At 37.8% G+C, this 26,953-nt stretch overlaps 3 long non-coding RNA genes across 18 annotated transcripts in view; 1 reads left to right on the top strand and 2 right to left on the bottom strand.

Annotated features, from left to right (window-relative positions):
- LOC133743760 (uncharacterized) overlaps positions 1–11,326 on the bottom strand; it is a 38,410-nt gene extending 27,084 nt beyond the window's left edge. For 7 of the 16 annotated variants that reach the window (XR_009863245.1, XR_009863244.1, XR_009863252.1 and 4 more), the window contains exons 1-7: positions 11,047–11,326; positions 10,639–10,742; positions 8,966–9,058; positions 8,357–8,499; positions 8,140–8,251; positions 7,387–7,517; positions 90–292 (exon numbers count right to left, since the gene is read on the bottom strand). This is a non-coding gene — a long non-coding RNA (uncharacterized LOC133743760). Of the gene's footprint in view, positions 1–89; positions 354–7,386; positions 7,518–8,139; positions 8,252–8,356; positions 8,500–8,965; positions 9,096–9,991; positions 10,067–10,638; positions 10,743–11,046 lie in introns of all 16 variants that reach the window. The other 9 variants (XR_009863251.1, XR_009863249.1, XR_009863247.1 and 6 more) reach the window with 9 other exon arrangements.
- A 111-nt stretch (positions 11,327–11,437) lies between these two features.
- Positions 11,438–14,498, top strand: LOC133743761 (uncharacterized). Its single transcript, XR_009863255.1, has 4 exons — positions 11,438–12,435; positions 12,586–12,652; positions 13,004–13,092; positions 13,565–14,498. It is a non-coding gene; the product is annotated as an uncharacterized LOC133743761 (long non-coding RNA).
- Positions 14,499–21,753: 7,255 nt separating this feature from the next.
- Positions 21,754–26,386, bottom strand: LOC133707290 (uncharacterized). The gene is made up of 8 exons (XR_009845037.1): positions 26,256–26,386; positions 26,059–26,129; positions 25,493–25,548; positions 24,709–24,772; positions 24,046–24,109; positions 23,724–23,852; positions 22,781–22,881; positions 21,754–22,378 (listed from the first exon to the last, which is right to left on the bottom strand). It is a non-coding gene; the product is annotated as an uncharacterized LOC133707290 (long non-coding RNA).
- Between the last annotated feature and the right edge of the window lie 567 nt (positions 26,387–26,953).

The following is a 26,953-nucleotide window of genomic DNA, read 5'->3' as shown; positions in this document are numbered from 1 at the left end:
CAGATCAATTCACAATCAAAAGCTTCTTACATGAGATCTATTTCAAAATAACAAAAAACACATAACCATTCAAACCTCAAATCCAATACCTTGCAACCGGTCTATTGTCACCGAGATCTTCTCCTTTCCTCTCTTCTTTCCTCTCTCTTTCGCTCTTTCTGATGTTGATGTAAACCACTCAAATCCCGATCGTGATACCTATCCAACACTAACAAAAGCAAGGACGAAATCGACTTTTCCACCAGCTTGATATTCTCCTTGAACAGTGAGGACAAACACGCCTTTTCCAACTCTTGTGAACAGTGTAACAGTAAACTCACCCTTTAGATATATAGAATAACTAGCAATGGTGCCTGCGCTTTGCCGCAGGATTTGTTGTTGGTAATAATTTACAATAATGAAAGATATAATTGAAAATGACTTTATTATTGATCAAATTGATAAAATATCATATATTACACTAATTGGAATAGTATTTTTGACAAAATTGTCAAAGTTGTCAAACAGCTAACACTTTAACATATATTTTCAAAACAAATTGACAAAGCATTCATTTAATCACAATTAATTAAAGATCAAAATTGCAGATTTGATAGAAGGTAGCATTCATATATCTGCTATTGAATTACATATTCAAACTCCTTTCAGACTTTCTTCTCCTTTGTTTCTGGTGGAGGTAACAAAATATTGAAGACTCTATCAGCCAAAACTATTCCAATTAAATGACCAATCTAATAAACAAAGAAGAGCTCCACAGTATTGTGCCAGTTATTAACATAAGCCCAGCCAAAAGCATTAGCAGGGTTCATAGAAGATAAACTGTCAATTCGAGCTCAATTTCAATTACACATGCTCTAGTAGCCGCACAACACCCAAATTCATGAAGAAAAATTGGACCTCAATTTTCAAACTCAAATCTCTTATAAAAACCCAACTTCTTGGTAGAAAATTCAATCATGTTTAATGGATTAGAGGAAACAAAGACAAAATGGAGACCAAGTCCCATTTGGTAGACAGAGACCGAGGAATTCCAATTTGTATGCTGTGATGCGAAAGAATTCCAAACTGAACACAAATTCAAAGCTGGAAAAGTATGTGTTGTGTTTTTGGTTCATTGATACAATCTGAAAATTAGGGTTCAGAATTCAAATCCAAGTCTAGAAAGGAAAGAGGTTTGCGCGCAGCTTTTCTATAAGTTCTAGGAAAGTTAGTCTTTCAAGTTCTATTAGGATTTGTATTAAAGGTTTAGTCTATTAGGGTTAGGAATCCTAATCCCATGTTGTATCAGCAGCCTCTATGCCCTATAAATAGGAGCTGCAGTCAGTTTTCTGGAATGAAGACAGAAAGTGCAGAAAACTGAGAGTCAAGGTGATAGAGAGATAAGAACTAGTCTGAGGGGTTTGAGGGATCTGCAATAAGTACTTGTAAACACCTAAATTCTTCATAGTGCTAGTGAATCTCTCAAGAGAGATCACGAAGTGGACGTAGGCTAAAGTTTTGGCTGGACCACTATAAAATCTGCTGTGTTGTTTCTGTTTTCAGTTCATCTATTTTCTGATTTTGCTCAAGTAAAACACAAAGATCCTAAAGGGGGCTTACACAATAAGTGGTATCAGAGCTTAGGCTCAAGGTGTTTTGCGATGGTGAACGGCAAAGTCATTGTCGAAGCAGGAGATGTGAAACCGTCCATTAAGCCCTTTAATGGCAAGGACAACTTCACGCTTTGGCAAAGGAAGATGAAGAACGTTCTGGTTCAGCAAGAGGTTGATGAGGCAATTGGAGATAAGCCTGGAACAATGACTGAAGCAGATTATACGAAGAAGAATAAGAAAGCAAAGAGCTCCATTGAGCTGCATCTTGCTGATAATGTCTTGCTTCATATTGGTGAGAATATGACTGCAAAGGAAGCATGGGAGAAGCTTGAAAGCGTCTACAGGGGTAAAACTATTAGCAGCAAGTTGCTCTTGAAGGAGCAGCTCTTTGGCCTCAAGATGGAGGAAGGGGATGATCTTAATGATCACATATGCAATTTTCAGAATTGCATATCAAACTTGGAGAAGGTTGGAGCAAAGATGGATGACGAAGACACGGCTGTCATGTTACTTCATTCGCTTCCACCTTCATTCAAGCATTTCAAAACCACCATGATATTCAAAGATACTATCACACTTTCTAAAGTGTGTGAGAACTTGGAATCATATGTCAAAATGGACAAAGATGAAGAAAGTTCTCAAGCACGGGGACTTCATGTCAGAGGCAAGGAGAGAGGAAGGTCCAGGTATAGAGGTGGTGGTGGATTTGAAGAACGAGGCAGGTCTAAATCCAAGGGGAAAGGCAAAGAAAAGAAGAATGGTTGCTTCAAATGTGGTTCACTCGACCACTGGAAAAGGAATTGCAAACAATGGAAGGAGAGAAAAGCGCAGATGTTAGGAGAAAGTTCCAAGTCGGCCAATGTTGTTGGAAATTATAGTGACGATGGAGAACTTCTCGCAGTAACAACCAGCTCCAGCGCGCTTAAATATTGGACCTTGGATACAGCCTGCACATTTCATATGTGTGCACACAGAGATTGGTACGACACATATGAAGAGAGGAATACCGGGGAAGTGTTGATGGGAGATGATTCACCTTGTAGAATTATGGGAATCGGAACAGTAAAGATCAAGATGCATGATGGAATTGTCCGAACGCTGGGAAACGTCAGACATGTCCCAAAATTGAGCAGAAATCTGATTTCATTGAGCACTTTGGATAGGGCTGGATTTTGGTATAAATCTGAAAAAGGACAGCTCAAAGTAGGAAAGGGACAAATGGTCTACATGAGGAGTGTGATGCAACCAGATAACATGTATAAACTTACGGGTTCTACGGTGGTAGGTGGAGCTGCAGTTTGTACGGAGGAAGACAAGACTGAGCTTTGGCATAAACGGCTAGGGCACATGAGTCAGAGAGGGTTGCAAGAATTACACAAAAGGGATCAGTTGGAAGGTGTAATGAGCTGCAATCTTGAATTTTGCAAGTATTGCACACTCGGAAAGCAGACCAAGGTGACGTTCAATGTGGGCAGCAATGAGAACAAATCCAAAGGAGTATTGGACTATATTCACACAGATGTTTGGGGGCCTACACCAACAAAATCAAAGGGTGGAGCCAGATACTTTGTCTCTTTCATAGATGATTTTTCAAGGAAGGTTTGGGTATACTTTATGAAAATTAAAGACCAGGTTTTCACTAAGTTCAAGGAGTGGAAAGCTGAAGTTGAAAACCAAACAGGCAGAAAAATCAAGTGTTTGAGAAGCGACAATGGAGGTGAATATAGAGATAATAAATTCTTACAGCTGTGCAAGGATGCGGGCATCACAAGACACTTTACTGTTAAGAAGACTCCTCAACAAAACGGTGTTGCAGAAAGGATGAACAGAACTCTCATGGAGAGAGAAAGAAGCATGAGACTTCATGCGGGGTTGCCTGAAACTTTTTGGGCAGAAGCGGTTAATCATGCATGTTATTTGATTAATCGATCACCTTCTAGGGCTATTAACTTCAAGTGTGCAGAGGAGGTATGGTCTGGAAAGCCAGTTGATTATTCCAACTTGAGAGTGTTTGGTTGCAGTGCTTATGCAAAGCCAGTTGATTATTCCAACTTGAGAGTGTTTGGTTGCAGTGCTTATGCACATATTCCCAGCGATGAAAGAACCAAACTGAAACCAAAGTCTCATGAGTGCTTGTTCATCGGCTTTGAGAAAGGGGTGAAAGGTTATAAGTTGTGGGATATAATCAACGACAAAAAGGTGATCAGCAGGGATGTAATCTTTGATGAGAAGACAATGCCATTGAATGAGGAGGTTAATAGCAAGAAGGAGAAGATGGCTGTTGTTGAGGAAGAAGCAATCAAGATTTCATTAGCTAACCCATCGGATGAAGATTCCCAAGTTCAGGTGGAGCAAATTGAGCAAGTAGGGAATGATCAAGGAGCTATTGAAGAAACAGAGCAGCAACAACAGTCACCAGTTAGGGCTCAGGTGGAGCAATCCCCACAGAGGGGTCGAAATTCCCCTATCCCACAAGCACCTGAGTCATTTAAAAGAAGCATAGCACTTGACAAACCTAAGAGGAATCCAAGAAAGATACAAAGGTTTGGGTTCGAACCGAAAGAAGATGTGAGTCATGCTCTGAGTATAAGTCAAGGAGATCCAACTACTTATCAAGATGCCATAGAAAGTGAAGAACGGGCAGGTTGGATTGGTGCTATGATAGAAGAGATGGAATCTTTGCATAAGAATTCCGTGTGGGAGTTGGTTCCTAAACCCAAAGAAAGAAAACTTGTTGGCTGCAAGTGGGTGTTTAGGAAGAAAGAAGGAGTACATGATGCTGATGCCATAAAGTACAAAGCACGTTTGGTGGCAAAAGGGTATTCGCAGAAAGAGGGAGTGGATTATGACGAGATTTTCTCTCCGGTCGTCAAACACACTTCAATTCGGTTATTGTTGTCTATAGCAGCTCAGTATGATATGGAGATTGAGCAGATGGATGTGAAAACTGCGTTTCTTCATGGGGACCTCGAAGAAGACATTTATATGTCGCAGCCGGAGGGTTTTGTTGAAACAGGAAAAGAGGATCTGGTTTGTCGGTTAAGGAAGTCCCTATATGGACTTAAGCAATCACCAAGGCAGTGGTACAAGCGTTTCGACACATACATGCTGAAAATAGGCTACACAAGGTGTCTATATGACTGCTGCGTTTACTACCATGTATTCGAAGATGGGGAGATTATTCTACTACTTTTGTATGTAGATGACATGCTAATTGCATGCAAGGATATGTCGAAAATTGAAGAGCTTAAGAAGAAATTGGGAGCTGAATTCGACATGAAGGATCTAGGAGCTACACAAAAGATCCTTGGAATTGAAATAAGGCGGGATAGAAAAGCTGGGAAAATTTGGCTGTCACAAGAAAGTACATTCTGAGGGTACTTGAACGCTTCAACATGGATGGAGCTAAGGTTATTTCTATCCCATTAGCTGCACATTATCAGTTAAGTGCAAAGCAAAGGCCATCAAGTCAAAAAGAGATTGATGCGATGAAGGATGTTCCATATGCAAGTGCAGTAGGGTGTCTCATGTATGCGATGATCTGCACAAGACCAGATTTAGCTCAAGCATTGAGTGTTGTCTCTAAGTACATGTCAAATCCGGGTAAGCCCCATTGGGAAGCAGTGAAGTGGATTTTGAGGTATTTAAAAGGAACTAGGCAACTTGGAATCATGTTTGAGAGGAAACAAGAAGTAGCATGCGTGGCTGGTTTTGTGGATGCTGATTATGCAGGAGACTTAGATAGAAGGAGGTCCACAACAGGTTATGTTTTTACTTGTGGAGGAGGACCTGTGAGCTGGAAATCAACTCTTCAAGCAGTCACAGCTCTATCTACTACTGAGGCAGAATATATGGCATTAACAGAAGCTTCAAAGGAAGCTATTTGGTTGAATGGGCTGGCAAGTGAATTTGGAATTCACCAAGAAGGCGTGGTAGTGAAATGTGACAGTCAAAGTGCCATTTATTTGGCAAAGAATCAAGTGTTTCATGCAAGGACGAAACACATTGATGTTCGCTATCACAGGATCAGAGATTGGGTAGAATTTGGAAATATTATTGTGGAGAAGGTTCACACAAATGACAATGCTGTAGATTGTCTAACCAAGCCCGTTGTTGTAGAGAAGTTCAAGCAATGCTTGAACTTGCTCAGTGTCACAACATGCTGAGTTGTGGTGGAGCACCTCCTCACTTGAGGTGCGTTGAGGCAAGAAGAGTCTTGCCAAGGTGAAGGTTCTTGAAGGTTTGTTCGGGATTACTTCAAGAAGTTCAAGACATCCTGAAGGTTGCAGCAATTGTTTTGGTATCAACTCACCAAGGTGGAGATTGTTGTGTTTTTGGTTCATTGATACAATCTGAAAATTAGGGTTCAGAATTCAAATCCAAGTCTAGAAAGGAAAGAGGTTTGCGCGCAGCTTTTCTATAAGTTCTAGGAAAGTTAGTCTTTCAAGTTCTATTAAGATTTGTATTAAAGGTTTAGTCTATTAGGGTTAGGAATCCTAATCCCATGTTGTATCAGCAGCCTCTATGCCCTATAAATAGGAGCTGCAGTCAGTTTTCTGGAATGAAGACAGAAAGTGCAGAAAACTGAGAGTCAAGGTGATAGAGAGATAAGAACTAGTCTGAGGGGTTTGAGGGATCTGCAATAAGTACTTGTAAACACCTAAATTCTTCATAGTGCTAGTGAATCTCTCAAGAGAGATCACGAAGTGGACGTAGGCTAAAGTTTTGGCTGAACCACTATAAAATCTGCTGTGTTGTTTCTGTTTTCAGTTCATCTATTTTCTGATTTTGCTTAAGTAAAACACAAAGATCCTAAAGGGGGCTTACACAATAGTATGAGCTAGCAAAAACCACCAAAAGCTTAATAGCGGATCATCAAACAAAGTATTCACTTGATAAACTAACACGGCAAAGATACAATACAGTTTTTTTTTCCAATCTCCAAATGCCTTCAAATGAAGGTTCACAGATTAAGAACCAAGTTCCTTGATCAATTAAGACAAATAAATTTCTAAAATTTCAATGTTCAACTTAAGCGGAGTTGGAATCATGCATTTGCAACGTTTTAGAAATGCTCAGAATGTTTAACCAAACATATTTGCAGAAAAAGATTCTCTATCATTTTATGAAAAGCTCTAGGATTTTTGACATGAATCAAACATTGATCTTACTATGAATGATAAAGAGTGAATAAGTAAAAATCAAGTTAAAAATATACCCTGAGATTGGAAATTTTGAAGTGCGCACTGCATTTAAAAAACTATTTATACTTGTTAGACCATGATAATTAACTGATTTGTGATAAATGTAAAACAATCTATGCAGAATGGTCCAAAGAGTCATAATGAAAAAAAGAAAAGAAAAAAGATGGACAGATTTTCTAGTGTCAGATTTTAAGTAAACTACATCTGTGCATGTTCTTTGGTTCAAAACAATTGATAACATAACTCAAAGGTGATCACAAACCCGAGCAGAAATATCCTAATCATAAAGCAAAGAGTCCTGCAATCCTACATGCAGGATGCAGCGATGGCAAGAATGCAGCTCTTTTTTCTGCCCCTTAGTTTGAGAAGATATCGCATTTTGAGGCAGAAAGGCATTCAAACAATAAACTAACTGTCCAGCCATCTCACAGGCTCTATGTGATATCAATGAATTTGAAATGAAGTATATTTGTGGACTCTATTCAATGTTAGTATTCATCGAAGCTTAAAAGAAAAAGAGGAGGGAAATGAACAATAAACAAAAATGATCAGAAAATTGAACAAAAGTAACCAAATTGAGCTAAGTTTACCTGCAGCAAGGAGTAGGAGATTTTGCAAACTCAGTGAGCACAATACAGTCCAGAACCTAGGCCCCTTTCTTCTTAACTCAATTAATCAACTGATCTTTCACTCTAACTTCGAAGTGCCTCCTTTATTTGGCCTGCACAATAAGGCAAATGGAAATGTCAGACAAAGGATTTAACCTTTAGAAGAAAGCTGCTCTCCACATACATAAAAAGGTATAGCAGGACCCATCTATATTGATTTGTTAGGTATGGTTTTAATAATTCTGTAGCTTAGATATCAAGAATTCATACAACAAAAATAAGATAACAACATGGTTTGCCGGAAAATGGTAACTGATATCTTCTACTAATAGAAACCAGTGACAATTTACTAAATAATAACAAAGATGAGTCAGATTGAAAACAAAACCTGTTGGATCTTGGAACCTTATCATAGATTCTGATGCCATCCCATAATCAATCCAAAAAATAATCAACAAAAACAAAAAAAAAAATCTGGAAACAAAAGGTTCATTTCAATCAATCATATTAGCCAACTCTTCAATTAAGCATAAATACAGGAAAATGACTAACTGAATTTAACTTTCAACAAACCCGGAATCGAAATTCTGAAATGAGAGAATCAAATTCAATCACCCAAGAAAACCCCAATTCAGTAACCCTAACCCTAAAAGCTAATCAAATAAAATTAAAGCCGTAAATCTTTCCGAAACCCTAAATCACAAACAGAAAGGGATAAAGATAAGAGAAACGCACCAAGATTAGATCGAAGAGCCTGGCTCCGACACAACTGTCAATCACAGCAACAACCGATCTGTCTATCTCTTCTTGCAAAGCACACGCTCTCTCTCTCTCTCTCTCTCTCTCTCTAGATTATTTCGTCAGCAACAATCGAATGAGAAAAGCTTGTAGAACAATAGGGAAACTTGTAGAACAGTAGGGGGAAAAAAGGAGGGCAAAAACGTATGAGAACCTTTTAGAACGACAGCAGAAAAATGGAGGGTAAAACCGTCACTCCACTGTCCTATGAACAGTGATGAACAGGGCGACCACATTTAGTATATGTAGAACTAGAAATTGTGCCCGCGCTTTGCTGCGGTTTTGGAGCTAATACAACTGTTATTCAAGAACTAAATTAACAAAAGATTTATGTCTGTTTTACAACTAAAAGATGAAATAGTTCGTGTTCTACTGGCAATGTTGAAAATAAGGCTAACTTAGTTACAATTGTTGCTGCAATGGTTTACAAAAAATAGTTGATAATGTATCCTTCTGATAGCTAGTCATGGAGAATGTGCGAAAAGTCGCTTTCCTTTGTTTATAGAAAAAGTGGTTTGGAACCACAGTCGGTTTTCTCCTTGCTGACAATCTCCATTGATGATGTTGTAGAATATCACTTCTAGTTTAGAATGATGACAATGGTCTAGGATCTAGTCTAAAGGTAATTGCTTGACACTCAAATGAGCATAAACTTTTACTCAAATGAGTATTAGCCAGTTTATTTACAACTTTTACTTGCAATATTATAAGACCTTTATAGATTAAAACAATTTTCTCTTTAGCATATATACAGAATGCTAACCTTGGAGCAGAATCCTTAAACTGTCAAACTTCTGCGTCTAGGAGTTTAAAAAACAGGTTTTCCCAAGTTCTCGAGTATATGCAACTTTCGAGTCTGAACTACATACAAACAGCAAATTAGATTTCAATGCCTAAAACAAATAAGAAAAAAGAAACAGTAAGAACAATAATCAATGAGTCAAGAAATGTGATAATGAAACTTTAATTTCATGTCAATTCATTCTGCAAATATTTTAAAGAAGAAATTTTATATTTAATTTAATAAAAGCACACTTGTTACGCAAAACTGCAGCTTTAGACAACAACATAATTTAGAACTTTAGCCTCTTTTTTCGTAACTTGACAGTTAAATCAGCTGAACATTTGAATATCACGTATAGATAAAACTAAAACAATAGTAACGATAATAATTTCTCTTTAAATGATTGACAGCATGAATGATTTTTTCCAAATGTATTTAAAGAATGCACAAACCGCATGAATGATTCCTCTAGTTCCAACCTGATTAAAAATATTAAATTTGTTGCAACAGTTTCATTACTTCATAGACGGCTAGACGCCAACTTAGAAGCAACTAAATGCATATCCTAACAACCCCAAAACTAACCATCATGCCACTTTGACAACCGGCAATCTCTCATGACTAAGCTTGATTATTTTACGACGGATTCTAAATTTTCCAGCAATTAGAGAATTTTAGAATGAGATCAAGATTGAATTGATTATCTGCATTCTCATGATCTTCGACTATTTCATTAAGAAAAGTTCAACAGGAAAGACAGAGACACACTCCAAAACATGGCATGATGGCAATGTTAGTTAGTAACAAAAAAGTTGTAGCCAGTACTACTGGAATTGACTTAACAATTTCATTAAGGTGTAGTGGTCTGTGTATCAAATAATGCATTGTACTGTCAAAAGTTGCTAAACATAAAAACATTAGAAACGGCTATTAATATGTGAGCATTCTTTCTGAGCAGTACTGAAAATCAATGTCAATCAATACTAAGTGAAAGAAATTCAATACCAACTTATTTGATTCAATGCAAGCAATATCATAAAACATTCAAGAAGGAGTTAATGACATTAGCACATTGAAATACTGCACACAAAAAAAAATTAGATTAGGCTCAAATAAAATCAAAATAAAAGTTAAAGTGTACAGTTATAGAAACTGTAGTCTTTTTAGTTAGACAGGTTTTTTGTTGACAAAAAGAAGTGAGATTATACTAAATAACCAAATGAATTATTCCAGGAAAAAGTATTAACATAAATTATGAATCAAATCAAAAGAGATATGAAAAGTGCATTTATAGAAACTGTAATTTTTCTACTGATACAGGTTTGAAAATGAAACTACAATATTCACACTGAATTCCTGAACCAAGTCAATAAAATTGAAAACAATCTATTCATTTGTCATTGTAGGTATAACTAAATTTGCAAACTTTACAGCAAAATTTGCCAATTTTCTCTTTCATTATTGTAGCTTATTGAACAGAAGACAAATGATAAACAAAAGTACAGAGTAAAGTTTTAGGAATTCTGTGTAGTAATATAAAGGTTAAAGGTCCAGCGTTATATGTGTAATACCATCAAACTGGTTTACTAACTATTCAATTATATGCATATTTAATTTAAAAGCAAATCACATAGAATCAAACATTTAGTTACCTGGTTCAAGCCCAACAATGATTCATGAAATTGTAAGGCTTCTGCAAATCTCAATCCAATTTGAAACTCTGGTTCACAGATTGATAGACAGCAAATCTGAACAGCTGAAAAGAATTAAGGACCCCAATCATGATTAGTGGTTAAATAAGTTTGATTAATAAAAAGTTCTAAATTAATACGAATCCTTGAACGTCAGATAGACAGTACATGCACATTCACCGAATATGTAATATTCCAAACCAACCAACAAAACGTTTCAATTGAGCCAAAGAAGGAGAAGAAATCATTGACATCCCTCTCGGCTGCTTTAGTTTAGCAACCAGATTTTGGAAGCAAACCGGCTACAATTGAAATAGAAATTAGATGATAATCACAAACACGAAAGATCAACGAAAAGGAACTACGCACCTCACACTCTGTAGATCAAGATTAGCCAAGAAAAAGAAAAGTGATATCCAAAAAAGCCAGGTGCTTCAGATCAAGACCCAGATTCCTCTTCTTCTTCTTCTTCCCGTCCCCCTCTTCTCTCTCTGTTCAGTCTCGTGATGTGAATTTCCCTCTTCTTCTTTCTTCCTCTTGGTGGGTGCAATTGTTCTATCACTCTCCGGAGTAAACACGCAGTAGAAGAAAGAAGAAACCGATGGAAGCATCTAGCAGCTCAATGGCACCCTGAAGTTGTGGGAAAAAAGCAAGGGCAAAACCGACTTTTTACTGTTACATGAACAGTGATGAACAGGGATGAACAGTGCATCCACATTTAGTATATGTAGAATTGTTTGGGGTTTGCAGTATATGTTCAGTTGTCCCATGACCAATATCCAAACACTAGTCGTGGCAGTACCACTATCGATTCAGAGAATCTTAAGCTTAATTATCGTCTGGAATCTGATGTTGCTTGGCAAGGCTTATTTGATGGAATGATCTGCACTCGTATTAAGATGCAGGAGTCATCGAAATACCGTGCGACTCAGGCTCAGTTTGGCATTGATTCCTGACCTGCTTTTAGAACTGCTTCTGCTTTTGGGTCTACTCTAGAGTGTTTGGTAAAATTTTCAAAAGCAGCTTTAGGTCCAAATAGCTTCTCCCCACAGCTGATTTTGAGAAGCTACCAATTGGTTGCTTTTGGAGCTGCTTTGGGGAAAAACACGGAGCAACAGTAGAAACTTAATGAAATTTGTTAAACTACCAATTTTGTCCTCCTCCTTTCCGGAAAATTACATTGAAATAAATAGGGTTCAGCTTTGATCTTTTGCCGTCAAAACTACATTGCAACATCTGTTGCTCATCGAACTTTTCCTCCTTCTCTCTCTGCAAATTGTTGTGCTTGAAATTCCGGGGCAAGACAAGCCTCGCAAACTCCACAGGGTCCCAAACCACGAAGCTTCTTCCAGTAGAACCCCACGATATGATCAAATCCAGCAACGGGTCGTCCACCAAATCAAATGTCTTTGCAGAAAAACGGCGACACCGGAGTCTCCGGCAGACACTGAAGCGGCTGCGGCACTCCCACATAATCGCTACTCCCACCACTGAAAGGTTCAATCTTGCTCTCCTCACCATACTCTCAGGTTCGATCTTTTTTTTTTTCGATTTCATATTCGTGCTCATGTAATTGGTATTGTTTTGTGAGTTGGGTTTGTGCTTTTAAGCATTATTGAAGTTTCTTCCTTGCTTAATTTGGGATATGAAGTATAAAGGTTTAAACCTCTTTAGTTATGCAGTCACTCCAATTATATGTAGAGTTTGGCAGAGAGTGAACACTGCAAACTCTTGAAAGGTCGCCCATTTCAGTTTCAGGTATGCTCCTTCCTTTTCATCACTTCGACTTCCAAACTAGTTTTCTCTCTCCAATTCTATTTCATTTATTTTTTATGCATTTTGGGTTACGAAGAGCTTTCCTTTGTATAAAGATTGTTTTATTGAAACTGTTTGTATGTGCTATTGCAGGTTGAACTCGCCTAGCACATTTATAATGGATTTGGAAGTTTTGGGGCATGAGTTGCAGTTCATTCAGGTTTTGATCGTTTGCTTGTTTTTGGGTTATTAGTATTTACGTTAGGAAAGATTTTAGAATCAGAAGTGATGAAGTTAGTGCTCATAAAGTAGATTCTTCTAATATTTGCAAAGTAGAGAGATATGTATGATTCAGTATATGGTGGTGGTAGAATGGACCTAAAATACTTATTCATTTGATCTGTTTACCAATCTACCTGTACATGTTTATTGCATTACCATGGCTAATAATAAACTACAGCATACCTACTAGGCTAAGTAGGCATCCTGTATCAGTTGCATGAGTTGGCCATTATCAACTTTAGTTTTTCTTTAATCCTATATATTGTAATAGTTTCTTCCCTGACTGTAGCAAGTTCGTACCATCTTCCGCAGGATCCTAATTCAAAGCATCTAGGAACTACGGTTTGGGATGCATCACTGGTATTCGCCAAGTTTCTGGTAATGACTGTAACCCTCTAGAGACTCTTGTAAAGTTCCCATGATTTTAGCTTTCACATGTTGCTATGTTCTTCTGGTGTATGATTTGTGTAGGTTTACGGTTTGAGTTGAAACTTTATGGGTCCATTTGAGTCCAATATTTGGATGACGAACGAAGAGCAAGATGTACTCATCCTTGAAATAGATCTATTATGCATTGATGACTTTGAATGTGATTACCAGAACATAAAAGCTATAAAGTCTTTACAAGTTAGGTCATAAAAGTCTCAGAATTATTGTTCTCATTAGACAATCTACAATTCTTTCTACAAGGTTGATGTACTTAATAACAAACATATAGTAACATAAAACAATGACAAACATATTTTGTAAGTAAATAATCAGAAATATTTTGCTTCCTAGGAATTATTAAGGTTATTCAGTTCACTAGTTTGGGTGCAAAAGGTAACAGTCATACTTCTTTGAAATTCAGATTGGGGATCCTGTTTGGATTGACAGAGCTATGTATGCGCTGAAGAAGTCGGATGGGATTATGGAGGAGGTGACCGAGGAGGAGTTGATGGATGCCAATGGCGCAATTGGATTCTACTGGCATGTTTATATTTCCTCACACTGGTGTAGTGCTGGCGACGTTGATTAAGCTCCAGATTTGGCCTGCCGGTTTGCCAACCCACCGGTTCAAGTGGGGCTGATTTTGGGTTGATATGGATGTTTTGAAGAAATACTTGAGTAATTCAGAGGCTCCAAAGCATTAGTTTTGTAGAGGGCATTGTGAGTGTGTTCTGCTCTACTGCTTCATGTACTCTAAATTTTATTCGTTATTTTTGCTTAAAGAGTTTAGACATTGGTATTGTTCTCTATGTGCTTTTTACTTTGGTGATTCAATGTAGGATGAGGAACTGTTTTAGCTAGTAGTGCTCAGAATATGGTGGAGAAGGGAGTCATTTATAAGGCAGCATTTGCCAAATTTTGTGTATGAGTTCATTATCATATGAATTTCACCACATTTTTCCTTATAACAAGTTTTCTTTAGCTTCCAAGTCTCTACTTGCATTCTGTATACCACAGATTTCTCCCTTTCACATATTTTGCTGTGAATTGCTTGTTCCTTGCTTTGTTCGGTAGCTGATAGTAAGGAGGAGAAAACTTCTGATTGCTTCCTTGCTTGCTGGAAGAGCAGTGCAATTGTTAGCCCCTTTGCCAATGGCAGCTAAGGCCTTGGCAATCAGGGAGGCAATTTACCTAGCAGGATCCTTTTCCAATGTAGACATTGTTTAGGGAGGATAATAAACATGAAGGAGATGGTTCTGGAAGACAAGAAATGAAGATGTTAAGAAATACAATTGCACTACTTAATTAGCATTTAGTTGCAAATTTCAAGTGAATTTAATGGTTCCCAAACTATGGTCAGGAAATTAATCTAAATATTCTTGACTTATTTTGTGTAATAGTAAAACATAATATGCATATTGAAGAGTTTAAAATAAATCTTTTATTTAGTCCAAGCAAAGATACAAGGACAATCTTTTATTGGGCTTACTATTTGGGCCTACCAATCGGGCCGAACAATTGGGCTTACTATTTGAGCCTACCAATCGGGCCGAACAATTGGGCTCACTATCGGGCCGAACCAAAAGCATTCTGGATAGGCCCAACCAATTTGGGCTTACTACATGGGCTGAAAACTCGGCCCACCATCCTTCAGCTCGGCTACGGTATGAAATTGTACATACCGTAGGTATACCGTATATACGTATGCATACCGTACAGACCGTATATACGTATGCATACCATACATACCGAAGCATATACAAAACCAAAAACTTTGTAGGAGGCAAGGTTCGAAACCCTAACCTGCTGCACGAAAGCTCTGCTCCTAACCACTGAAGCAAGAGCTGCTCTCATTAATATATGTACACATGTTATATTTATTATGTCATAAGCGAACATAATAAAAATAAACGAGAGGCAAGGTTCGAACCTCTGACCTCTTGTACAAGAGCTTTGCTCTTCAACCACTAGAGCACCAGCTGCTCTCGTTACTATCCATGCAACTCCTTTTATTCATTCTATCATAAGCGATAGAATAAAAACAAACTGTCGGTACACTCCACATGCCACGACACGTCTCTTCCGTGATTTACGGAAAGCAGATCACTTTCGGCGAAAGCTGTCTGCCACAGCGTCTCGAGATTCCCTCGGTCCCCTTACACGCTCAACACGCGCCAACAGCTTTTCCGGGTTTTGGGGCGACTTTAATCCAACGCGTGGATTCAAATTCTGAGATCGTTCATCCAACGGTGGAGATCTGCTCACCTTGTTCTATAAATAGGTGCATTCTGGAGACGCGACTGTTCACTCCAAAGGAAAAGAAATTTTCTTCCGAGCTCAAGCCTTTCTCTCTCAACTCTTCAGCCTTTCTCTTCTCAAATCCCCAGTTTTTCACTCTCAGATCTTCAATCTTTTCCTCCAAATCTTCAATCCTTCTTTCTCAGATCTTTTCTTCCATTTGAAGATTCGATCTCTTCTTTCCTCTGAACTTTCAGATCTCCAATACCCCTTCATCGACCTTAATCCTTCTAAGGTCAATCTCCCACAAACACTCAACAACTTCGTTCTTCAATTTACACTTCCTCTCAACTCATCACCATGGAACCACGAACTCTGCAACTAATGGAGCTACAAACCCAGCAACAAATCGAGGATGGAGGAAACAACCAAGCAGCCGGGAGTAGTGCCAACACGGATTTCTGGCGAAGCCGTACTAGGTGGATTCCTACTCCAGATCAAATAAGAATCCTCAAGGATCTTTACTACGACAAGGGAGTTAAGTGCCCAACTACAGAGCACATTCATGAGATCTGTCTCCAGCTGAACCAGTATGGACAGGTTGAGGGCAAGAACATTTACTTTTGGTTCCAGAACGTCAGGGCTCGAGAGAAGCAGATGAAGAGGTGCAATCAGGCTGCTCAAATGCCCATGGGAACTAGTTCTCCTGGTACTGGTGGATCCATTGATCTCAATTTTGGGTCCACTGGTTCTACTGGTGCTGGTGGATCCATCGACATCAATTTTGGGCCAGCTGGTGGATCCATTGACATCAATTTTGGGTCCACTAGTTCTACTGGTGCTGGTGGATCCATTGATCTCAATTTTGGTTCCACTGCTTCTACTGGTAATGAAGGATTTATTTACTTAAATTTTGTTTCATAATCTTCCTCACCCTTCAATACTAATACCAGTACAACTCTTTTGGCACAACAGGAGGACAATCTTCCATGGAACAACGAGGAGGAGTTCGCCAGGAGTTTGAAACTCTTCCTCTGTTCCCCGTGCACGGCGAGGACGTCTATGGTAACCCGAAGACTACTTCCGAGGAAGGTAGCGCATATGATTACTATTTCGGTGGCTCAGGCGGTTACAACCGTGGATCTCCAGTTTCTCTTGAGCTCAACCTCAACCCATCCGGAGCTACTGATTATGCTTAGTATAGCGTAGTTCCAATTTCCTTTTTGTAATATTAAATCAATAAGATGGTGTGCATGTTTTCTTTTCTTTTTGTTTAACCAACAACAACACCAAGGATCGAACCTTGGTCACCCAATACTATTTTCAAAACCATAAACAACTCTACTGCACACATCTTTCATAATGATGCAATAAAAACAATCACTCAAAAAGAATCCAACAATCAATTAAGTCGCATCGAGGTCTAGCTAGTATCCTCTGAGTCAAACCAAACACAAACAATTTCATCGATAGGATTAGGGATTTATAAAGCTAAACACATCCTGAGTTAGCTAGGAAAAACCCACGTCTTTAGAGTTACTCTTACAACTCTTATAGAATCTCGATAATTCCATCTATCAATTGCTTCAACAAAAACTCACCACAATTCAATCCCTAACATTTAGCGATTCAGAAATCGAATCAAACTCCATATCACATAGTAATTCACTTGAACCACTATGGATACCTAACAGAGTCACTAAAATCAATATCCGAAATTGCGTTTAACTATATCACCTAAAATCAATCACCAAAGGCACACACTCTCATCCAACATCATTCACAAGAACTGATTCTAACTCTCCCAATTAATTACACCAAAATCAACTCCATTGCAAAACTTTAAGTGTCCCGCCTACTTAAACTTAAAAGACACAACAACTTCAAATTCACTGCAGTCCATCCCCATACTATGATCCAAAACTTAAGAAAACTAGTTCACCACACAAAGGCCACAAAATTCAATTTCATTCACTTGAACAAAACTATATTCACAAGTCACGGTCAGGTCATCAACCCATGGTGTTCAAATGAATAAATTTCAAATCCAGTTTTCCTTGTGAATCGTAACGTATCGTTCCAAAATGATGCAAGCAACATCAACCACGTATATAAGACACATCTCGCGAACTCAATTCAAATTCCGAATCACCAAAACTACTACTAATTCCAATTCTACCAACAATCCTGATTCTGAAGGAATTATAGTACTCAACGACAACCCAAAACAATGGTCTCTCATCTCTAACCATCGAGCACAAAATAAAACTCTTGTCTCGCACCTTAAACCCTGCTTAACAACTTACAAGCACAAGGAAGAAGTAACCACAATAATTTCTTCCCTAACCTCAACCCTACTAACAAACTCCACAAGGACATCTCATTACAAAACAAGATATTTAATCCTTGATACGTACATCCCATCCAAAAACATCTGTATATCCAACTTAAGAAGGAAAAATCTCTATCAATTTATACTCGTATCCAACCTGGGTACATGCATAGGTCAACATCATGCCTTCAACCAAACTCATTTCCATAAACAATCCTCACCGACTCATCAGAGTTAAATCCGGAGGTTTCCATTCCTCGAAGATTGCAACTCTCGGAAGCAAAACTTATTCTAAAACGAACCTACAAGACAATTCTACCGTCCTACGGACTTACACACTGTCTAGACCTCATACTAAGACATACCCAATGATTATACCAGTACCGAAGAGTATATGATGGGGATCCGCTGCAGACGGGCCATCACTCGGGGAGTACTGATTATCACCAAATATGTACCTTACGCTCTGATACCAAACTGTCACGCCCCGAATTTTGAATAATAAATTCAAATCCGAAACATGAATTAAACCACTTAATCAAATAAACGTTTTGAATTTTTTTCTCAATATAACCTCACCACACGGTACACAAACTCCAAATCTCGAAACCTCGAGTTCATTATTACAATTCACTCTCACAAGCAATATTGTAAAGCTCTAAATGAGCATAATACACCTCACAAAGTAATTTAGATCGACACAATTGCAGCTACTCTACGCAGCTCGATCTCCATCCTGATTCTCTTGACCTGTAGTTGTACCCGCTACACAATTTGAATAGTGTACCGGGATTGCAACAACACCAAACCCGGTAAGCTTTTGACAGCTAGTATGAGTAAACAAGAAAGAACTGTGATTTATTAAATTACAAGACCACCACAAACCCACGTTACTTTCTCACTCTCATATATATATATATAGACACTTATGAATTACTCTCAATTTCCCTCATAAGGTCACTCACTCTCATATATATATATATAGACACTTATGAGTTACTCTCAATTTCGCTCATAAGATTTCCCAACATTTGGCAGACAGACTCATATATATATATAGACCCTTATGAGTTACTCTCAATTTCCCTCATAAGGTTACCACATATATATAGACACTTATGAGTTACTCTCAATTTCACTCATAAGGTCACTCCACATTTGGCAGACAGACTCATATATATATATAGACCCTTATGAGTTACTCTCAATTTCCCTCATAAGGTTACCACATATATATAGACACTTATGAGTTACTCTCAATTTCACTCATAAGGTCACTCCACATTTGGCAGACAGACTCATATATATATATAGACCCTTATGAGTTACTCTCAATTTCCCTCATAAGGTTACCACATATATATAGACACTTATGAGTTACTCTCAATTTCACTCATAAGGTCACTCCACATTTGGCAGACAGACTAGAGCTCTAACTGAACGTAACCACTCGTCCGGCCACAGACGTGATTACGATTTAATACTATTAATAACCACCAGCCCGGTACAAGAGCGTGATTCACTAATAGATGCCATGGTCACCTTGTGACCTAGTGATCTCCACAGATCACAACAATTTATTGTTCCTCAACAATAAAACTCAACACCTCTCACAATATATTGTTTCTCAACAATAAACTCAATACCTCTCACAATATATTGTTTCTCAACAATAAACTCAATACCTCTCACAATATATTGTTTCTCAACAATAACTCAACACAACTCCAACAATACATATTATTTCACGTAAATAATATATATACAGACATTCACACAGGAATGCCTATTAATACCAACTATAGTTCATATGATTGCAATAAAATATCATAATTAAATGTATTGGGTTCGTAATATGAACCACGTGAGGTTTACTCACCTCGATAATCCCGCTGCGTCTTCAATTCAGCTCAAAATACGATCCACAATCGTCCACCAACTCAAACCGTCAATCACCTAGTCAGATACGATCTTAACTTAGCAATCATTCATAAACCACACATATACGGAAATCCAACGGTCGGATTCTAATTTAATGATGATCCAACGGTCAGATCGAATTTATATGATGATCCAACGGTCGGATCCTCACGGATCGCCCTTAGGATCATCCTCCAAAATTATCACGAAGATCCAACGGTCAGATCTTCTTGAATCACTCTAACAAACATCTCCTCAAAATTATACGAAAATCCGACAGTCAGATTCTCACGAATCGCCTTCCGAATCACTATTTCACAATTATACGAAGATCCAACGGTCGGATCTTCGCCCGTGACCACACAAAGTCATCGGGACAGTCATACGATCAACATATTCAAATTTGAAGTAAATCTGACGGTCGGATCTTAGCAGATCGTAAACCGAAGATAAAACGTCAAAACGTTAAATAGTAACGTCAAAACGTAAATCCACTATTTATCAACGTTTTCTAAAATGACCTTGTAATATATCAAAACGCTCGTAAGGATGCGTAGATCATCACCTAGATAATAAAAACTCGAAATATGGTCGAATACGCCGCCACAAGCGGCGGTCAGTGGGCGGTCAACGCGGCGGTCAACGACGGTCAACCACCTCCGATGCAAAAGTCGTCAACTACAAACTTGTTCAAAATGACGAGTTGATCCACTTTCATAACTAGCATGAAGTCTGAAAACGAAAGGAAGTGGTCGGAAATTACCTAGAACAGTCGAGGTGGCCGGAAAATTTCCAGAATCCGGCGAAAATTTGCAGAATCCGGCGAGGTTCAATTTCGACGTCAAAACTTCAATTTCAGGCTTCGATCCCTTCTGGAGAGTTGTTAAGAAACTCAAGGTGAACTCAGTGGTTCAAGAATCACAGAAAAATATGGTCTGTAGCTCGAGATATATCGATCGAAAGCTTCGGTGGTCGGAAAAATTCCAGAATCCGGCAGGTGCTCCGATCCACGTAAAAAATTCCACAAATCGCTTCGATTCCTTCTGGAGATTTTTTCAGAAACTCAAGGTGATCTCCCCAGTTCAAGAATTACTCGAAACGAAGCTCTACAGCTTGAGATATCTGGATCGAAAGTTCCGTTCGATCTAACTCGGGGTTGACTTCAGCCGCTGCTACGAGCCGCGCCGCCGTGCAAGGGTGCTTCTGGGAGTTTCAGAAGGTTGAGACGAACCTGAGGATGGAGTTTGGCAAGGATTGGTGGCTTGTAGCTCGAGTTATCAAGCTCGGGACCAAATCGGGTTAAACCGGCCTCGTGCTCCACCGCCGTGTACGGTTCACGAGACGGCCAAAGGATACCACCGGCAGCTGCCCAAGGAAGAGGTGAAGGCGTAGGACGTGGTCCGGTGTGGTTTGGTGGTCTGTGGTGCTAGAGAGAGATTGGAGAAACCGTGCTCTGATTGTTGCTGGGTTCGGCCGATAGAGAGAGTGAGAGTGTGAGTGAGAGAGAGGGAGAGTGTGAGTGAGAGAGAGCGTCGGTCGATCAAAATCAACTCAATCAGTAACCCTACTAATTAAGCATAATCATTAAAGGTAAAGCATCGAAATCATGAAAGTAAAAGCAATGTTGTTTTGCTTTGATTAAAAGAAATGGGTTATTACATAGGCACTTCTAATATTATCAGGTATCAAAGTGATTACAGGATCTCCAACAGCTAATATTATCAATTTTATCAGTAGCCATAAAAAGAATCTCTATCACATCAATAATAACAGGTCGTCAAATTTAAACATGGCTCAGTATTCAAACAACATTATTAAAACCCCAAAAATAGCAAATCTAGGTATTATAATATGTTTCTATTGATCAATTTAATAAGTGAATTTTAACGATAGTTCAACCTCAAAAGCTGCATAGCTTGTGCTTAAGCTTAAAGGGGCCATTACATATTTGATTATAAAATGATTTATAGGTTCTGTATTATCCAAAAAATTTGGGTGCATGAGAGATTCTCTCCAAGTAAAAGAGGGTGTCAATAATTGGTCTTTTATTTGCCTTGTTTTTAAGTGTGGAATATATATATATATATATATATATATATATATATATATATATATATATATATATATATATCCAGATATTTTCTGTGTAGTGTTAAAAAAGGGGGAAGTGAAAAAGTGAAAAACATGGTGGCTTCAACAAAATGCCATTTTAATCTTTCATTGATTCTTAAGTCACATAAATGAACAATCCATAATGAAATTTAGTGAAAGAAGGTAACTTCTCTATGGCCTTGTGTTGAAAACCAGTCTTATAATCAGGCGGGTCAAAGAAGAATTAGGAAAGACAGCAATCAGATTTGGTTAGAAAATTTTGCGAGATAGGGGAAACATAGAGTAACTAAAATTGAGAAAAATGATGAAGATAAAGGAATCACTGAGTGTGAAGTAAAAGATTCATCACAGAATTTTATCCAAAAATGTCAACTTTAATTCTAGAAGAGTTGAACACTATCTGGAAGCTTCTCATTGAAATTGAATGCCATAATTTGTGGTAAAGAGAACAGTTAAAGCAAAGTTTAAATCAAAACAATTTAAACTTCTCTAATAGTGTGAAACTGTTTTTGGAAAACTAAGTATTAAAAAACTTGGAAAGCAGATTACTTTTTCATTCATCTTGGTTGGAGCTTTCATGAAGTGCAACTTTGTCTTGACTTTTGTATGTATTCTCCAGTTTTCTACTAATCCCTGACAGATAGTGATCAAACAAAATCAGTAAGTTCGTCACTGTCAAGTAGTCATACTTTTGAATTGAGATGCAGTATTGAATTGCCAGAAATAGAGATTAGAAGTTGAGAATCAGACTATTATAGAGGAAAAGCTCATTCTTTGAGAGAAAAGTTCAATGCCAGCAAATACTAATCACTCTTCAATCCATGGCTTTCTTGTTCATTCTTCAATTGCTCATGTGATATATATAAGTTGAGCTATGTGATATAATTGTACACCAAATACATTCAAAAGTATTTATTCAGGTAAATCAAAAATGATATAGATTCAAAAGTATTTATTCAGGTAAATCAAAAATGATATAGAGTAAGTATAATATTTATCAAGAAACCTGATGACTAAGGGAATGCAGCAACATACCTTGTCTGATATGTCATGAATGATAATTTGGGGTTAGTAGACTTTGCTGTTATCACCTTCTGACATAGATTGTTTTGCGATCTCATCAAATTTCTGAACCGCTGCATGAGCACACGTAATTCAATTAACGAAAGGCATAGCAGAAACCTCTTCAAAAATTGAAGCAAACTAATTTTATCTAGAATTTTCACATTCAAGACTAGTAAAGCATAGGCCACCACTTAGGTTATCTCACCATGCCACTACCATCAACACCTTCTCAACTAAACTTTTTTTTTTTTTTTTTGAGACTAGGGTATCCGAGTCTTTGACCCGACTAATCCCTAGGTCCCCCGCCTGACCCCACAACATTTGGGGAATTGGAAACTCTAGCAATTGCTAGGTGGGTACCTTGGGAGAGGGTCGAACCCCAGACCACTTGGGAGCAAACCAAGGGACTGACCGCTAGACCAACAACTCTTTGGTCCTTCTCAACTAAACTTTTAGCCCCCAAGTTACAAAGAGTACACTAATTCAGTAACATGCAAATAGTTCAAATCATCATGCTCACTCTAAACAAACTAATCAAATGCGTACAGAAATCAAAATCATAAAAAAAAAAATTAAAATAAAAAATAAAAAATTGCTGAAAGAAACAGAGCTAAGCTTCTAAGCTGCCCATCTTTCCGCTCTCAAGAGGAATCTCTCCACCTAGATTATTAACATTCAAATAAAAGTGAGTGGGCTAAGTCAAGTTGGTAATCTCTCTTGTTCCCAATTTAATGACAAATCATAGTAGTGAACAGATCATTTAACTATAAACAATAGCTAATTTCTTGACAAAAGCTCCAAAACAACCATAGCCTTGAGAATAATATTTGGTTCTTCATCCCTGGACTTAAAGCAAGCTAAAGCTGGGAACTCCAGATGAAAAACTTAGATTACTTGCAAGTGGAAAACTGACCTGAAATTGGGTCGATTATTCCGCAGCAAGGAACAAAAAGGACCATATATGCTTTGTCTGAACTTCAGCTAATTGCAGAAACAATAATGTAAAAGAAGTTACGGCCCCGTTCCAATCAACCATCCATATCTGAAAACACACACAAAACCCATATCAGTTCAAAACCAACGAAAACCAAAAACCCAATAAACACCGAACCACACAAAATATAAGAAAAAGATAGCAGAAGAAGACTTCCGGACCCAAGGACGAAACAACCAAATTCAAGAGATTAAATGAAAAATAGACACGATTATCTCGATCATAGCACAAAACCTCTCACCTGGTTAGTCTAGCACGATTATCTTCAAGACCCAAGCACGATTGGTTCAGTTGTAGCAGATCACCTACCCAAACACGATCAATTATTGGCAAATCTCACATCAAATCAAAGAATCAAAATTCCAAATTCTAAGAGCTAAATCCACTCCCTTCTATATCGCGTGAAAATCAAAATCACCCTTCTATCGCGTCAAAACAACGCCCAACCTCTTAACACGCATCAAAACCCTCCCCTTAACCCGCACTCACACAGACAACCAGTAACTAAACCAAGAAAAAAAGAACAAAATCAAACAAAAAAACAGCAATATCCCAGAGGAGGCAAGAGCACTGAGATTTGCAAAAAAACACCAGTTGACATAAGAGGAGATAATGAACAGAAAGAAAGAAAAAAAAAACAAAATAAATCCCAAATTAGAACAATTCCAAAACCAAATAATAGATAAAACAAAAAGGGTAAGCACACACAAAACCCCTAAAATATCAAAACTCATATCAGTTCAAAACCAACGAAAACCAAAAACCCAATAAACACCAAACCACACAAAATATAAGAAAAGAATAGTAGAAGAAGACTTCCAGACCCAAGGACGAAACAATCAAATTGAAGAGATTAAATGAAAAATAGACATGATTATCTCGATCATAGCACAAAACCCCTCACCTGGTTGGTCCAGCACGATTATCTTCAAAATCCAAGCACGATTGGTTTATTTGTAGCAGATCACCTACCCAAACATGATAAATTATTGTTTAGTAGAAAACAATGAATACAATGCAATTCAGCAGGACAGTTGCTTAATGAAGCTATATATCACCACACATGATTCATTAACTTCTCGCATTCAAAAACCTATTTCAGTAGATCACGAAAGAAGACAAAGTCACCAATGATCACCTTCTATGGGCAGCTCGATGGTAACACTATGACCCAACAACAAAACACCAACCCTATATCAAATCTACAAATAATCAATTATCGGACCAATTATTTGCAACCCTATATCAAACAGTACCTGCAATATAATTTCTCACATCTACAAAATTAATTAATTCCACTATTCTATCCAAATTCTCTATCAAATCTTTGATAACAATATAATTCCTTACATTTACAAAATTATCGAACCTCCGATATCAAACTACAGACAACATAAGCCCTAATGTAGATGTACATGGAGATTGAGTTAACTTTAGTGCTTGGATATCAAAATCTAATGTAAAAGCTTCACCATTCACAAAACATTATGTAGAGGCTATGATAGGGACAGTGGTACAAAGTTATAAACAATTGAAACATTACCAAGGAAAGCATGAAAGAAATAAAGAAAAGCACCAAATTCATACGATACAGGTCTTTCCTGCCTTTTCAAAGTATAGGCAACATCCATGGAAGTAGTGAAAAAAAAAATTCCAGATCAAAAAGAAAGAGCAAGATTCATCATTACCTGTCACCCACAGATCCAAGATTGGAATGGTTTGGCTTTTCTCCATTCTATCAATTCTATCACATGAAAACAAACCCAATTAATCCAACGTTCATCATTACCTTTTATCCACAGATTCAAAATCACAAAAAACCAAAATCAAAACCCTCCCCTTAACCCGCACTCACACTGACAACCACTAACTAAACCAAGAAAAAAAGAACAAAATCAAACAAAAAAAACAGCAATATCCCAGAGGAGGCAAGAGCACTGAGATTTACAAAAAAACATCAGTTGACATAAGAGGAGATAATGAGCAGAAAGGAAGAAAAAAAAAACAAAACAAAATAAATCCCAAATTAGAACAATTCCAAAATCCAAATAATAGACAAAATCTCTAAAACACCAAAACTCATATCAGTTAAAAAACCAACGAAAACCAAAAACCCAATAAACACCAAACCACACAATATATAAGAAAAAGATAGCAGAAGAAGACTTCCACACCCAAGGACGAAACAACCAAATTCAAGAGATTAAATGAAAAATAGACACGATTATCTCGATCAGAGCACAAAACCCCTCACCTGGTTGGTCGAGCACGATTATCTTCAAGACCCAAAACCCAAGCACGATTGGTTTAGTTGTAGCAGATCACCTACCCAAACACGATCAATTATTGGCAAATCTCACATCAAATTAATCAAAGAATCAAAATTCCAAATTCCATATCAAATCTGGGAGATGAGATTTCAAAAGGGAAGAGCAGATCATTCATCATTACCTTTTACCGACAGATCGAAGATTGAAAAGAGCTAAACCCACTCCCTTCTATCGCATGAAAACAACGGCAACCTCTATCAAAACCAAGTCCAGACCCTTCTATCTAGGGCTGGGTTCGGTACGGTACCGGACCTTCAAGTCCGAAACCGCATACCGTACCAGAACTTGTTGGTACTCAAAATGTAGTACCACTACCGGCCACCGAAGTCGGTATACCGACTGCTCGGTTTCGGTTGGTGTCGGTTGGTAGCGGTTGGTTGGGCCTCCAACCGAGTTTAAGATTGGACCAGCTTTTAGCTACGGCCCAAATGAAAATTTTCAATCCCTAACCTGTCAACAACTGAATAACTGAAAGCAAATAAAAAACAATCAAATAAGTGAAATAACATATCTGAATTTAAAGGCCCAGAGTTCATATCATCATCAGTTCATCACTTCATCACACATCAAAAACAATCAAATAACAAATCAAAAACAATCAAATAACACATCAACTTCAGTTCATCACTTACAGTTCATCTCATCATCAGTTCAACACTTCATAGTTCATATCATCACTTACAGTTCATCACTTCATCTTATCATCACTTCATAATTCATATCATCACTTACAGTTCACACAAATGAATGAATCATACAATAACAAAGCGGACAATAGTTGAAAACAAAGTATTCAAACTTTCAAAGACTCAAATTTCA

Source organism: Rosa rugosa, chromosome 4, assembly GCF_958449725.1.
Source record: "Rosa rugosa chromosome 4, drRosRugo1.1, whole genome shotgun sequence".
Lineage (NCBI taxonomy): Eukaryota > Viridiplantae > Streptophyta > Magnoliopsida > Rosales > Rosaceae > Rosa > Rosa rugosa.
The sequence above is the reverse complement of the archived record's forward strand: the minus strand, read 5'-3'. Positions and strand labels throughout refer to the sequence as shown.